Consider the following 12537-nt stretch of genomic DNA (forward strand, 5'->3'; position numbering starts at 1 on the left):
ATCATCTGAATGAGACAAAAAGAGTGTTCTACATAAATACATTCAAGAAGATTTGTATAGAAATTTAATAGTAAATTCAACAGGGGTAAAGATAGAAACAAGTAGAGGAGAAAGGGGAATTTAAAAGAAAGGAAGGAAATAGTCACAAAACATTTCCATATTAACCATGTTGGGAAAAAGAAACAAAAAATAAAATAAAAAAGTTATATTTCAATTTGCACTCAAATCTGGAAGGAGATAGCATTTTTCATCATGATTCCTTTGCAATTTACTTGGGTCATTGTATTGATCAGAGCAGCAATTCACTACTTTTGATCATACTCTTTTTTTTTTTTTCACCAAATTCTTCATAAATATGTGGGTAAGCGGTAAAGAAAGTGAAAAAATACATAGACGCATATATTGGAAGGAAATACATTAACAAGCATAATTGAATGCAGTTATTCACTCATAAAATTAAAGAAATAACAGAGTAAACCAAACTAGAATCCAACAATATTTTGTTTATAAGAAACTCAACATGAAGATTTACACAGAGTTCAAATGAAGGAAGAACAGAACTTATTGTGCTTCAGTTAAATTTTAAAAGCAGGTAAAGCAATTATGACCGCAGAGGTAGCAATGGAAAAATAAAAGAAATAAGGTTATAAAGATTGAGACACAATTGAAACAAGTGAACAACAACAAAAATTAAAAAATAGAAAAATGGCATTTTTCTCAAGAGCAATGAATACTTAATACATAAGAGTAAATGGCATAATATTTCAGCATGTAAAGAGAAAAAGCCAATTACAAGAAAAATAAATGCAAAATTATATTAGTTAGGAACCTTTATGCACCTCAGTTAGAATTAAACAAATCTTAAAAGAGGAAGAAGAGGGTAATAGTGATAGTGGTGGTGATGATGATTTAAAAAAAATAAGGATCTGAATAGAATTTTTAAAAAAGATAGATATAGCAATTCTAGGAACTACTAGATAGGGATATAAGGGATTATAACTATTCTCAGTTATATATGGCAACTTTAGAAAAAAAAAAAGATCATTTATTAGGGGATTGAAAACCCAGACTGATGATTCTGGAAGAGAGAATAAGGCCTACAACACCATGCAAATCTACCTTACCGAAATCCAATTTATTTAGTAATCAAAATATATCATCTGTTGTGACCCTGGATATCTTAGAATCAGTTGGAGTCAGGATAAGCAAAAGTCTTTATTCTTGTTCTTTTGGAGTCGCTTTCAGTGGATTAGATCTAGCAATCTCCTCACCTTCTCCCTCCCTCTCCACTTCCAAAAGAATGAAGCTCTTCCTCCTACTCCACCCGATGATCTCTCCTCCCTTTTCTCACCACACCCACAGATCCAGCCAGCATAGAGTTGAGTAGGGTCATCCTCGAAACATGTTAATAGAGAATTGTCCAATTGGTAATTAGTCCTAAGTACTAGTTACCTTGCATCTAGATCAAGTACATCTGCTCAGTTCTAGCCCTTTACAATCATCCTTACTAGTTTATTAGATAAAGTTGATCCAGCTCACAATTGGCAATAGTGGAGCAGAAAAGGAGTGGAAATTTTCAAAGACTTGGTATGCAGCATTATATTTGCTCATCTAGGTAAGAGTACTCACAAACATCAAGAGTGGTTTGACAAAAATGATGGGGAAATTCAGAAGCTGCTAAATAAAAAATAAAGTTTACCAGCAGGATAGTTGATCCATCTCTGGGTTAAATAATAAGAGAAAGTTGGAGATCAAGGTCCTCCATTGTCCATCTCTATAAAGGAAAAGGAAATAGATTATCCTGTGACAATCATAGAAGGCAGGGGGAGGGAGGTGAAATTCTTTCTCTTGGTCATTGCTGGAAAGATTCTTTCCAGAGTCTTTCTTAATAGGTTAATGCTTTACCTGGAAGATAGTTAGCTACATGAGAACCAGTGTGGCTTCAGTCCATATGCTATTGCTTCCTGACAACTCCAGGGCAACTGCCAGGAGCAGAACAGAGATCTATACAAAACACTTACAGATCTGACCAAAGGCTTTGATATTTGAGTCATGAGGACTTATGGAGAATGATGTCAGAATTTGATTGCCTGGAGAAGTTTATCAGTATTATACATTAATTTCGCAACAGCATGCTTCCCCAAGTTCTGGACATTGAACAATGCTATTGTTTTCCCAATCAGCAAAGGAATGAAATAAGGCTGTGTGCTTTCTCTCATGCTTTTTAGAATGATGGTTTTAGCCATGTTGTCAGCCTTCAATAAAGATGAACTTGACATCAAGGTCACTTAATAAACTGATGATAAAGTCTTCAACATGAAAAGCTACAAGCCAAGACTAAAGTGGAGAGAATGTTGGTGCATGATTTTTTTTGTTTGCACATGATTGTGCATTCAGTGGAGCCTCTGAAGCTAAGATCCAACAAAGTATAGATAAATTCTTTGCTGCTTATACTAATTTTGGCCCTACAATTGACACGAAGAAAATATAGGTCTCCATCAGTCAACAACATACCAAATATGGAATCGTTAGTTCCAGCAAATGGAGTAGTCTTGAATACTATGGATAAATTCACTTACCTTGGCAGTATACTTTTCAGAGATGCATACACTGATAATGAAGTTGACACATGCATAGTTTAATGTTTGGGAGGCTCTGAGGAAAAAAAGTGGGGGAGAAAAGAGGTATTAGATTGCCTACCAAACTGAACCGTCTACAGAAATGCTGTGCTGACCTCATTGTTGTATGCTGTGGAACCTGGTATTATGCCAGGAAACTAATCACTTCCATTTGAATTATTTTAGGAAGATTCTGAAGATCAGCTGATAAGATGACAGACACTGAGGTCTTAACAAAAGTAAGAAAGAATAGATCAGTAAATTGATCAGCTAAATCAGCTAAAGAAAAAAATAAGAACAAAAAACTCAAAAAAGCCCTAATAAGTATATCAATAATAAATCAATAAATCCTATTTTCAATAAGTTCTTGCTGGCTCTATGCCTTTGAAAAAAGTATATATTACACTGAAACTACATGTAATTCTATATTTCTGACACAATTGTTATGTGGTACTTATTAGATATGAGAGGCCCCTCCCATAAGCAAGATAAAGCAAGAATGTAAATTTTCATTTGGATACATTCATTTTAGACTTCTTTCACTTTTTCAACTTCATTAACTTTGGATTTCTTTGACTTCCCCAGCATGGCCCTATGTCTGATATCTTCTCTTTTCCCACTTCCCTGCTTTTCATTTTCATTTTGTGTATTAACTTTTCCCATTAGATTATAAGCTCCTTGAGGGCATTAACTGTTTTTATTCCCAATTTTATCCTCAATGCTCAGCATAGTGCCTGACACATTTTCAAGTGTGTCCAATTCTTTATGATTCCTGTGAGGTTTTCTTGGCAAAGGTAGTGGAATGATTTGTAGTTTCTTTCTCCATTGGATTAAGGCAAACCAAGTTATGTGATTTGATCAAGATCACACAGCTAGTGAATGTCTGAGGCCAAATTTGAACTCTAATTTTCTTGACTTTAGGTTAAGCATTCTATTCACTGAGCTTAACCTAGCTACTGCCTGGCACATTGTAGACCCTTAATAAATATTTCCTGACTGATACTTATTGACCATTATTATTTGATGTGGTACATGAAATTTGAGCTGTAGCAATACAATAAGAATTTCTTTTTTTTTTTTTTTTTTTTTTTTTTGCAGATGGGGCAAATTCTGCCAGAAAAAAAAAAAAAAAAGGTAGTTTTTGTTTTTGTTTTTTCTCTTGGAACTCTTGGAAAAAAATACAAACTCTACATGATATCGAGATATAAGTGGTAATGTAGGGGTAATTTTTCTGGTCATGCTTGAGTTTGTCTCAGAATATCAGGTTTTATCTTTTAATAATAATTAGTGTGGATACTAAAAGAAATATGTTTGCCTCCCTTAGTTCTGTTCACCTGGTATGCTACAGAGTAAGACTTCTCTTTATGAAGCCATTTCTCCTATAATATAATTTGAAGTTCACTATATAAGTGATTAGTTCTTTCATTATGAGGATCTCTTAGCTATTCCACATCTTCCAAAGGAGAAAGGCTTTATTTCTGCAAGATCCACTTGTCATCCATGTCCATATTTTCTTTCTTTCATCTTACTGAACTGATGATATGATCACCTTAGTGAACTTCAACTATGGTAGATGGAAATTGAAATTAACTACCTTTAATTTATCTTGAACTCAAGTGATACTCAAGTGATGGAAAACTATCACTTTGCTCCAGCTAGGGTCTATTTACAAACTTTTCATATTCACAATCTTCTAAAACCTTTTTCACATCCTGAGCTTATGTGTAAACTTCACACTTTTCATACATTTCTGGATAGAAAATTTTCCTTGGGACATTTTTAGTGTGTTATAAATAGGCAGCTATGCTTCTTTTCATTCAGATTTCCTCTTTTCCTAACTGTTTTTCAATGTCTCTAGAAGAGGCCTATCAATATATTTATATCTATACATATACAGCTGAGGAGAAATATTTAGAGAGAGTGAGACCCTTGATTTCATTCACATACTACATTTGGATGAATCCTTGTTTAAACACTGCTTTCAACAACACAAAGTTAATATAAATGAAGTATTCCAAAACAATACTTTCTTATATGCACAGCAGAGGTTCCAGAGCATCAGCATGGAAAGCAGCTAGAATACAACCAGGATTACAAGCAGTAAAGAATTTCCATTGTTATTTTGGGGAATCATCATAAAGCTTCTCTCCACTTCAAAAACTACCAGACTCTGGATTCAGAATTGTTTCCTCTCCCGAGATTTTCTCTAAGTTACTTAGTTCAGCTTGAGAAAAGTGCCTCAAACTCAGTTTCTCTGTCAATTCTTTGTATGCTTGTGTTTCCCAGAATATATTACCATCCAGCTTTTGCTTTGCTTCTCTTGATCAATTTCTTCATAGTTCTGTAACCAAATATGTAATACAGGGGAACATAACCACTACCTGAACCCCTCAAGGAGTCTTCAGGAGCACAACTACCATCTGTCATCATGGCTTGACAGATGGCACTTAAATTGATAGAATAAGAATAGAAAAAGAGGAAAGAAAAATATTACTTTTTGCTCATGATTTTCTTAGAGAACCTTAGAGAATCAGTTAAAATTTTTACCAAAATAATTTAAAATTTTAATAAAGTAGAAAAATACAATCACCCTTTTTTGATATATATATATATATATGTATTTTATATATATGTATATATGTATACAGCTAGTAAAGTCCATAAGAAAGAGAATTTTCATTTAAAATAACTAAATAATTATAAAATTACTATATTATATATCATATAATTATTATAAAATAATTATAAAATATCTGAGAGCCCACCTATGAAGACATACACAAGAAGACTACAACTATAAGAAGACTACAACTACAACTACAAGAAATTCTTTAGAGAAGTAAGGCAAATTTTAAAAACTGGAGAAATATTCATTGCTCATAATGATTGGGCCACACCAATCAATAAGAAAGACTATAATCTAAATTAAGTAAAGGCTAAAACCAATCAAATTACTAAATGATCAAACTAAAAAAAAAATTCATCTTGAGAAGCAAAAGGTCAAGACTCTCAAAGGAAATAATGAAAAAATGTGAAGGAAAAAGGTTCATCAGTACCTTTTTCAAACTATACTATAAATTAGTAATCATCATCAGAATGATTTGGAATGGGACAACTAGATGGTGCAGCATTGGTCATGAAGTCAGGAGGACTTAAGTTCAAATCTGGCTTCAGACATTTAATACTTGTTATCCTTGCAATCCTGGACAAGTCACTTAATCCCAATTGTCTTGACAAAACAAACAAATAAATAAAAATAATTATTTGGTACTGGTCACTACTGTGATAAGGACTCACTTTTTGAGCAAAAAGTTCAGAAAACTTGGAAAGCAATCTGGCAGGAGATAGATTTAGATCAAGACATCTTACCATGTACCATAATATGCTACAACTTGATACATAATGTAGTACCACATGCTATGAAGTACCACATCAAAAATAAATTAGGGAATAAGAGGTGTTATCTTCTTACCTTTATGCCTAAGGGAAGAGAGCTTAACTAAATAAGGGATAGAGAAGGTTACAAAAAATAATGTGGAAAAAATTTTATATAAAATTGAAAAGCATTCACAGAAACAAAATCAGTATAATTAAAATTAGAAGAGAAACAGTTAACTGGGAAAAGTGGTAGGGAATCATTATATAGATTTCTCTGAAGATGATCTGATATAAAAATTTTATAGGGAACTGACTTAAATATGTAAGAACAAGAGCCATTTCCCCAATCAAAAGAATTTAAATCTATCATTCAATAAACATTTAAGCACTGTGTTGAACACTGAGTAAAACACTAAAAATACAGAGACAAAAGACAGTGCCTGCTCTCAACCAGCTTACAATCCAATGGCAAAAACAATATGCAAATAAATACATAATAACAAGCCATATACAGGCCTAATAAGAAATAATTATCACAGGGAAAATGATGGAATTAAGAGGGGAAGAGGAAAGTCTATAGTTGGTAGGATTTAGTTGAAACTTAAAGAAAGCCAGGAAAGATCATAGTCAGAACAGAGGAGGGAGAGCATTCCAGGCATGAAGGACAGCCAAAGAGAATATTCAGAGCTGAGAAATGGAGTGTCTTGTTTGTGGCACAACCAGGGGACCAGTATCACTGGATCAGAGAATTCCTTTTGAGGAGTAAAGTATAAGAAGACTGGAAAAGTAGGAGGTGGATAAGTTGTGAAGGACTTTGCATTTTGGTTTTTCTCCTAGAGGCACTGGAAAGCTTTTAGAGTTTATTGAGATGAGGTATGACATGATTAGATCTGCATTTTAGAAAATCACTTTAGTGATAGACCCACCAACAGGCTATTATTGCAATACTCTGGACAATACTCTAGAGAGATAGCAGTGTCAGAGAAAAGAAGGGAATGTATTGGAGAATTGCTACAAAGATGATATTGACACATCTTGGTAAAAGCTCAAATATGTGGGGAGAGAGAAAGTGAAATATCCAGGATGACTTGTGGGTCTTAGTTACCAGGAAGATTGTGTAGTCAGCTCCAGTAATAGGGAAGGTGGGAGGAAGGGAGAGTTACATAAGTGAGTTTAAGATGTCTACTAGACATTCAGTATGAGATGTCTAAAAGGCTACAGAAAATGTAGCCCTGGATGTCAGGAGATTGGGCAGAAGAAGTAGATTTGAGAATCATCAGTAAAGAGACAGTAATTAAATATGTTAAATTCATGAAAGCTAAAGAAATCACCAAGTGAAGTAGTATAGAGAAAGAAGTAAAAAGAAAAGGGCCCCAGAACCCTGAAGATTGCCTATGTGAGTAAGATACTGTGACTTGGAGGAAGGACCAGCAAAGATGAAAGAGGAGTGGCCAGAGAAACCAAGAGAAAAAACAGAAGAAAGTACTATCCTAAAAACTGAAGGAGAAGAGATTATCAGAGAGGAGAGTGATGTTTCAGAGAATAGAGAGGTCAGAGAGAATAATTGGATTGAGAAAAAGGCCATTGCCATTCAATTTGGCCATTGAAAGATCTCTGGTAACTTGGAGAGAGTAATTTTGATGTAATGATAAGGTCAGGAACCAAATTGTAAGGGGTAAAAAGAGTGAGAGGAAAGAAAGTGAGGTACCTATTATAGTCTTTTCAAGTTTAGCTGCAAAGGTCAGAAAAGAAAGGAAAGTAGTGGGAATGCAAGGACCAAGTGAGGATAGGCATGGAGCAGTAGAGAATGAGCTTGTTGAGAGGAAGAGATTGAATATGAGCTAAAGAATAGGAATGAGAGGGGGCTATCTATTGAAAGAGATGAGATAGAAAAGGATCAGTTGACCATAGAGTTAACCTTGGTAAGGAGTAAGGCCATTTCATGTGACACTGACATAAAGAAGGAAAAAATAACAGAAGACACCTGAGTGACAGGAGGTAAGAGGGAATTGATGGTGAATGGTCTCAATTTTTTCTGTAAAATATTAGGTAATATTCTCAATTGAGATAATGAGAGAAAACCATGGGAAATTTAAAGAGGGATAAAAGATTTGGAAAAGCAACAGTGGAGAATGTAAGAGTAAGTTAATAAGGGAAGTATAATAAGATTTCCTCACAGCAGTAGGAACCCAATTGCAATTATGTAACATAAATTTTAATGGATGAAAATCCACTAACAAGAGAAATGAAAATCAAAGCAATTACAATTTCCTATCTCTTATTCACAGACTGTCAAAGATAGCAAAAAAAGGAAAAACATCAGTGGTTGATGGGACTATTGGAAGACAAACATATTAATACATTGTTGGAGTGATGAATTGGTATATCTGTACCACTTTGGAAAATAATTTGGAATTATTTCATAAAACCACTAAAATCTGTATAGTGTTTGACCAGCGATATACTATAAAGCCTATGAAAAAGAAAGAAAGAAAAAGAGGGAAGGAAGGGATGTATATGTAAGAAAATATTTAAAGCTCTTTTTATTATATCCAAGAATTGGAAACAAAGCAGTTTTCCATTGATTAGGGAATGACTGAAAAAAATTATGATATAGGAAAGTAATTCAATAGTATTGAGACATAACTGAAAAAGGAATAGATTCAAAGAAATTTCATAAGATTTCTATAAACTGATAATCTAAAGTAAACCGATTACAGCAGAACAATATATACAATTGCTATAAACATTGTTAAAAAAAACAACAACAGACTCAATGTAGAAAGATGTAAGACTCTGATCAATGCAGTGCAGTAGAAAGGTAAAAGATTAGAGGTACAAAATCAGACATGGCCACTAGGTGGTACTAGGTGACCCCACTAGTGTGGGGCCTGAAATCAGAAAGCCATCTTTTTGAGTTCAAATGTGACCTCAAATACTAGCCATCTGACCCTGAGCAAGTCACTTCGCCCTATTTGCCTCAGTTTCCTCATCTGTAAGATGAGCTGGAGAAGAAAATAGCAAATCTTTCCAGCACCTTTACCAAGACAACTGAACAATCAAATAGAAACTGAAATGTATTTTTAGATACAGCAATTTCACTACATATTTATTTTACTTAATTATACTTTTGTCACAAGGTATATTTTTATTGGATAAGACAGAGATGTGGAGAGTTAAAATGAACTCATAGTTGAGTTTAGAGGGGAACACAGACAAAAAAAACCCCAATATTATTATTACATTGTTAAGTTTTGTATATGTAGTATTTGTAGTTTTATGTACAGCCCCCATTTTATGTCCTTTATGGAAAGTTCCCATTTGTTGATAATGTCCTGATTCATAATAAAAACAGTTTTTTTAAAAATTTAAATTGATACATGCACACTTACAGGAAGATGATAACCCTGTTGTACTCTTTCCTGAATAGACTACCTCTGGAAATGTGTATGCCACGTTTTATTAAATATGTAGGCAAAATGAGCATTAAAAATTAAAATGGTAAAGGGTCTTGAAATCATTCCATATAAAGATTGGTTGAAAGAACTAGAAATCTTTAAATGGAGAACAAAAGACTGGGAAAAGGGAAATGTGATAGCTGCTTATTGTGAGCTAGACCCATAATAAGGGTTAAGAACACAAGTACAAACAAAAAACTGCTTTCAAGGAACTTGCTTTCTAAATGGGAGATAAAATATAAAGTGAAGCTAAAAAGATTGACAGGGAGACAAAAGATACCCAGAACAGGAATATGATGGAGAAGTCTAGAGTGTAGATAACAGACCTGTCCTCTATAAATGGAGGTTCAGGGAAGAGCCATGTAATCAAAAGAAAAAGCCTCAGGGGGCAGCAAATATTTCCAAAGTATAAATTTCACAGCTGGATTTTCCAGTTTGAATAAATTTCTGAGGCATAATGGAGAAATCTAGAGTGTAGCCTGGGGTAAGTGAAATATTATATCCAAACTTTTGAAGGTATGTCATGTAAAAGAAGGATTAGATTTGTATTGTTTGACCCCCCAAAGACAGTAATATGTGCAATGAAAAAGACCAATATAGTTTGATGTAGGGGAAAACTCTGCAATGATTAGACCTACTAGAAAGTAGAATGGAGGACCTAGAAAGATATGTGGTTTCTCTGATATGTAAATATCTTCAAGCAAAAGACTAGATGGCCCTTTGTTAGATTGGCATTAGAAGGAACAGGTTGGACTGGAAGATTACTAACATTTCTCCCAATTCTGAAATTCTGTGACTGTTGTTTGATGAGGCAAATAGGGCGAAGTGACTTGCTCAGGGTCAGATGGCTAGTGTCTGAAGTCAAATTTGAGCTCAAAAAGATGTCTTCCTGATTTCAGCCCCCATACTAATGGGCCACCTAGTACCATCTAGTGGCCATGTCTGATTTTGTACCTCTAATCCTTTATCTTTCTCTCAGGAAAGGTGCACTGCATTGATCAGAGTTCTTACATCTTTCTACACTGAGTCTATGTTGTTGTTGTTTAACAATGTTTATAGCAATTGTATAAATTGTTCTCCTGTTGTGATTGGTTCACTTTAGACTATCAGTTTATAGAAGTCTTAGGAAATTTCTATGAATCCATTCCTTTTTCAGTTATGTCTCAATACTATTGAATTACTTTCCTATATCATAATTTATTCAATCATTCCACAGTCAATGGAAAACTCCTTAGTTTCCAATTCTTATCTATAACAAAAGGAGCTTTAAATAGTTTTCTTATATATACATCCTTTCCTTCCCTCTTTTCTTTTTTCTTCCTTTCTTCCTTTTTTCTTTCTCTTTTTTTTTCTTTATTTCTTCCTCTCTCTCTCTCTCTCTCTCTCTCTCTCTCTCTCTCTCTCTTTCTCTCTTTGATTTTTTCTGTATTTATATGTTTTGTATTGGGTGCATTTTTAAGAATATTTGTTTATAAGGACATAGCTGAGATAGTCAATTTCTTAAAATCTGGTCATTTGACCAGCCAAAACCATACCACCAATCTCAAAAGTGATAAATAATTGTCTAATGAAAAGAGAGAATGTTGATAGGATTAACCTTCTGAAAAAGAAATTTTGAACTTCAAAAATCCTTGTGCATACTGAATATTTGTGCATTACATGCCAATATTTTGAGTCCTAAAAGACAATAATTTTAGCAAAATGTATTAAAAGCCAGATAGTCCCAATTGTTTGATAGCCCCAGTATGCCTAAATATCCCTTATTTTTAATATTGTGAACTAGAAATATAGTGGAATACTAGGAAGAACACTGGATTTGATACCAGAAAAAACCTTTAGCTGGGTAGTATAATAGTTTGGACTCAGGAAGGTCTGACTCAAATTCTGCCTCATAGACTTATTGGCTATGTGATTTGAGGCAAATTATTCATCAAATATTATCCTGAGTTTCCTTTAATTGTAAATGGAAATACCATCTACCTCACAAGGTTGTAAGAATAAATGAAAACACACATGTAAAGTACTTTATAAAGCCTTAATATTATTATTGCTTAATACCTATGTGACCTTGGGGTAATTTTTTTCATGTTTCTCGGCCTCTGTTCCTTTTTTTTATCATGTAAAGATTAGAAGCAGATGACTTCCAAGGTCCCTTCCAACTCCCAATCAATGATCCATTGATTCCATTTTCACCTGGATCAAAACACATAATGCTGTCAGGTACTTCCAGTTTCTGCTGTAAGCTCCAGATTTTATTCTCCCTCCTACTTCCTCCCCCTGCCTTGTGTTGAATGGGTCCCTTGCTGCCAAACCAAAAAATCTCCCATACTTCTGAACTAGAGCTTTGTGGTTTTCTTGGAACCCTTATGAGATGAGGTGAGGAAGAAGCTTGGACCATCCTGGGAACCGTAGTGTTCCCTGCAACCCACCCCCCCCTCAGCACCAGCCCCAACAGTAACAGGAAATGGACCAGGGCCCAGGGCCAATGATGAAGCATCACTTAAAGGTTGTGTTGTGTCTGGGCCTGGTTTGTGTCCTCTGAACCCACAGTGTAGATGGATGAATCAAGGTGTGTCTGGATCAAATGGAGCTGGGATAACTGACCCTGGCTGGAAGGGAGAGGGGAGGGCTGAGGCCTGTGGGGGAGGAGTGGAGGAGAGTCTCTTTCATTGGAGCATTCACCCTGAAGGCTAGTGGGTGCATCAGGTCATGGAAATCCCCATTACTCTTTTCCCAAGGGGAGGAAAGGGATCAGGGAAATCTTTACCAAGCTGGCAATGGGAGAAGGTGATGGGAAGTGATCAGCCTTTAATTACTTCAAGCCCTCAGAAAGTGTAGAGGAAGAAAAGATCACAACAATGGTAGGTGAAAATAAGCTTTGTCACGGAAATCTCTAATACACACACACACACACATATATATATATATATATGTATAATTTTACTATATCATAGATGCAGGTAAAGATATAGTTATAAGTGGTTTGAGAAGTAGGTCTGACTGGAATCTAGGAGATATTCAGAGCTTGAAAAAAATTCTTAATTAATGCTTTTTCTCACAAAGAATGCCTTGCTTTATGACAC

General features: G+C 34.6%; 2 protein-coding genes across 7 annotated transcripts in view; one reads left to right on the forward strand and one right to left on the reverse strand.

The window, feature by feature from the left end:
* SPICE1 (spindle and centriole associated protein 1) overlaps positions 1-1142 on the reverse strand; it is a 62851-nt gene extending 61709 nt beyond the window's left edge. Inside the window, exon 1 of the mRNA XM_074301206.1 lies at positions 1125-1142. The gene's annotated coding sequence lies outside the window, so the exon portion shown is untranslated. The remainder of the gene's footprint in view (positions 1-1124) is intronic.
* A 10678-nt stretch (positions 1143-11820) lies between these two features.
* SIDT1 (SID1 transmembrane family member 1) overlaps positions 11821-12537 on the forward strand; it is a 166981-nt gene continuing 166264 nt past the window's right edge. For 4 of the 6 annotated variants that reach the window (XM_074301212.1, XM_074301215.1, XM_074301208.1 and 1 more), the window contains exon 1: positions 11821-12023. The gene's annotated coding sequence lies outside the window, so the exon portion shown is untranslated. The remainder of the gene's footprint in view (positions 12024-12537) is intronic. The other 2 variants (XM_074301217.1, XM_074301216.1) reach the window with 2 other exon arrangements.

The sequence above is a fragment of the Sminthopsis crassicaudata genome, chromosome 3 (assembly GCF_048593235.1).
Source record: "Sminthopsis crassicaudata isolate SCR6 chromosome 3, ASM4859323v1, whole genome shotgun sequence".
Taxonomy (NCBI): domain Eukaryota; kingdom Metazoa; phylum Chordata; class Mammalia; order Dasyuromorphia; family Dasyuridae; genus Sminthopsis; species Sminthopsis crassicaudata.